Below are 4,327 nucleotides of genomic sequence, written 5' to 3'. Positions count from 1 at the left end.
CTAAATGTCGATCTTAATTTGTCATCTGTTCCTCACACGTCCGGCAGATATTATTTTTGTTTTATGTTATGTACAATATTCAGGTGTAGGCCTACATGTCAATGCTGTGAAAGCATGCCCACTGCAGATGAATGTGTATACTGCAGAGAGATCTGGCAGGTGATGGAACAAATAGACAGTTTGCAACCTACTGACCAGATAGCAGAGTCCTGCATCGGGTCGGGTATCCGCGGGTACCCGACGGGTGACCCGCAAAAAAGGTGATTTGCGGGTGGTATTTTTTCAAACGCTTTTTTCCGGGTTCGCTTCTGGGTAAAACAAAGATGATGCGGGTCCGGTTGCGGGTGTTGCATAATAAATATATTTAAACAATAATAATTTAGTTTAATGTTTAAATCCTCAGACCTCTCCTCCGCGGGACCGAGCATAATCATAACCTCTGCAGTGCATCTATCTGCTGCTGAGCGCACCACATTCTGAATGGCTGAGGTGAAGCTCTCTATAGCGGAGAATACAGCATTTTCAATAACTCTTCCTCAAGAGCGAAATCCAACGTCTGGGAGGCTTTTGGTGTCATCCTAGATGGAGAAAATAACCAACATCCCAGGCTTTTTGAGCCAAATATGCAACTGCGTGTGTTAATAATTGGACGTTTTCACTGCTTATATATATGCGGGTTCGGGTCGGGTTGCGGATCTTGTGCCGTCGGGTCGGGTTGCGGGACTAATTGGCAATCTGTGCGGGTAGCGGGGCGCGGTCGCTGCTAGGGTTTGTAGTGACGAGATCCCTCTAAGACCACACCTCTTACCCGGTTTTTATGTCGGTGTCACACACCTTTGGAACACTTTCTAAATCGTCTTAATACAATCACCCAACTACGGACAGTAAAAGGTTGTTTCCCATATTATGTTTCATACTACTAAATGAAAAAACTAACCTGGTTGTATGAAATAAAGTGGATTAAACTTTTATCAGAATTTAGTCTGTTGCACCTAAAGACCTAATAAAAGAGTAACACAGAGAGTATCAACTTCCAAAGGATCCTACTTTTTAATGTCCGGAGAAGAGTAGAAAATTCACCCTCCTTGAAACGTGTTACCACCCCCTGATTTACTAAAAAACCGGGTGACATAATATATACCACATAATAATATTCCATAGTTCAAAATGTTATAGAGCCGAAAATGTACGACGTCCTCACTAAAAAAAAAATGAGTAATAAGTAGTTTTAATCTTAGGTTTTATAATATATATTAGAATTAAGGCGGAAGACGTGTTCTCGTGTAAGCGATAACCCATGAATTCCAAACACGAATATGAAAATCATTGTCTGTTTTTATTTTTTTTTTTTTTTTTTTTTTTTTTTTTTTTTTTTTTTTTTTTTTTTTTTTTTTTTTTTATTTGTTTTTAATTTTTTTTTTACATGTGTATTTAATCATCCAATAATACGTCCGAATTGCATAAAGATGGTGACACCATCATATAGATTTTTATGCATTGCTACAAAAGAGATACATTTGATGCATATCAATCGAATAGTAAGACAGCCCCAAGTTTTCGGATTGGACACGGAATTTCCGTACATTCGTAAGATTGTGGTCCAAAAAAATTGTACATCAAACTATAGTGTCTTATTTTTTTATTTACAAATTCAAACCATTATATTGACTGTATATGCAATTTTTGCCTACACCAGGCTTCAAACGCCCATGCGGAGGCTAGGCAGGCTAGTGAGGGGCTTGCTCGCACTGCAGTGCGCACGTTTATAACGTAACTAGTTTAGTCAGGTTACCGTTCGTTGCGCTGTTGAAGTCTGTCGCTGTCGCTGTCGCTAGTAAGTTCGAGTCTAAGCCACCCAATAGACCAAGTCAATGTCTTCATCTCTCACTTGTCGATCGGAAAGTGAGTTCCGTAGAACGGAAAAGTCATGCTCGGAGGACGGGCCGTTAGCTTGTTGCTCCGTCTTTTAACACTTCTCTTCGCCTAAGGCGTCGGCGCTCTGAGCTCAGCCGTTATGACTTACCATTTAAGAAAAATAAATTAAACTGGACGTGATTTACAGCTAAATTAAACAGTAGACAAGGAGTGTGCAGGCCGTCTATACAAAAAAAATACAATACATGTTATAAGTCACACATGTACAGTTACGACACTTTCGTACGGGTGACGTCTACTTACACATACGACGTCTCTCTAGACCGTCCACTACCTTGTTATCTGTCAAACGTTGGATGACTGGTCTATCGTCTCAGGACGTAGCCCAGCCCATAGGCGCCCATGGGCTGCCCACTGGGCGTTTTTCCACTAAACGCCCACCATAAAAAAGTTTGCGAAAAAGGCCCAAGCGAAGACCCATTTTTGTTTCTACTACGCCCAGCCAACGCCCACAACGTATTATTATATAAATTTGTTATTATTAAATCAAATACAAATTTAGGAGTCTGGAGAGGAGGCGCCCTGCTCGTATTAGTATTGGAGACGTCACGTAGATAGACCGACGACTCGCGTGGTGTAAGACTTACCGACTCCACTTCGAGAGATATATCGCCTCTTATGTCGTAAAAGTTATTGAGAAGGAGTTCTCGCTTAGTTGCAGACCCTCCGAAAACCACAGTAGGATCTACCTCTTTTATTGGTTGTAGGGTCCGAAAACTCGGTTTATACGTTGACGCACACAATTATTAACGTGCAAAAGTGACGAATATATATACCGCCCAAGCCCACCCAACGCCTAGAACGCCGCCAGCCCAGCCCAACGCCTTGATTAACCTTATAACACGCCCATCGCCCCGCCCAAAGCATAACGTGCAGTGCCCACGCCCCGCCCTTCGCCCAGACTTTAGTCTGCGACACGTCCTGAGACCGGTCTATCTCTGTGCTGCCCTTGGTTCCACGTATAAGCGGTGGATCCGAATCTCTTCCGGACAGAGTCACAAACCTGTGACTTTTATCGCATAGAAGTTATGTTATTGTTGTTGGTGTCTCGAATACCCGGTGATGTGGTCATTCATTTAACTACTGGTTGACGATAACTTGAAACGAAAGTATATTATAATCACGAGATGTCTATACCATGTGAAAATTCTATGGTAATTTGAGAAAGTTCGTCAGTTTTGTCGACCCGAAATAAAAGCCTTTTAATTTGTTGAATGTGTACACTCCTTATATATTCTCCAGATACTAATCAGTTCGTCAGTAACATGTGGAGTATAAATAAAACTCGTTCATTTATGTTTATAGTACAATATTCGTAAACATTGTAACAACGTCATTATCTTATGGTATTTAAACTAAAAAGAGGCTTATATAAATATTAGACATATGAAAAAAGTAAACCTTCATAGCATTTATCAATATATGGCGAACAAGCAACCTGACTCCACATGAGCCGGTTTTTGTCTTAGACTACAATGTTCAATTTTTAATTGTTTTCTTGGGACATAGTCCCTAGCGTTGTCGTTTAATTATGTTAGAATTGTTTGAACCACGTCGACTTGACCAATATTACAAAGAACGTACTACTATACATTTACTACATGAAACATTTAATAAATGTAGTACGCTTGGTAAAATTGGTCAGTCGACGTACTGAATACAGTTTAAATGTCTAAACCGGTAACTTTAGGGACTATCGCCGGAGGGCCAAGTCCCATTCAGAAGGCATATAGAGCCAATGTCGTGTACGTCCGTCGCCCTGAGACTAAAACCCGGCTCATGTGAGGGTCGTGGTTGCATGTTTGACAGCTATTCGACATATAGCTATGAAGGATTACTTTTTTTTCATATGTCTAATATTTATATAAACCCTCTTTTTAGTTTACAATACATCATGATAATACATCGTTACCAATGTTTACCGAATATTGTACTATAAACATAAAATGAACATGTTTTATTTATACTCAACATGTACTGACGAACTGTATTAGTATCTGAGAATATATAAAGGAGTGTACACATCAACAAATAAAAGGGTAGCTTTCTTTTTTATTTTCGGTTCGACAAAAACTGACGAACTTTCTAAATTACCATAGAAATTTTCACATGGTATAGACATCGCTGATTTTCTAATTACTCTTTCGTTTCGACGTTATCCGTCAACCCAGTTAGTTATAAATGAATGACCACATCACCCGGTAGTTGCGAGACACAACAACAAACATACTTCTATGGCGATAAAAGTCACAGGTTTGTGACCTGTCGGAAGAGATTTCGGATCCACCGATTATTACGTGAACCAAAGAGCAGCCACAGAAGATAGACGCGTCTCAGGACGTGCCCAGACTAAAAGTTCTGGGGCGAGGGGCGGGCGTGGGCACTGCACGTT

Source organism: Notothenia coriiceps, unplaced genomic scaffold (genome assembly GCF_000735185.1).
Source record: "Notothenia coriiceps isolate Sejong01 unplaced genomic scaffold, NC01 NC01_scaffold00035453, whole genome shotgun sequence".
Classification (NCBI taxonomy): domain Eukaryota; kingdom Metazoa; phylum Chordata; class Actinopteri; order Perciformes; family Nototheniidae; genus Notothenia; species Notothenia coriiceps.
Note: the sequence above shows the minus strand (reverse complement) of the source record.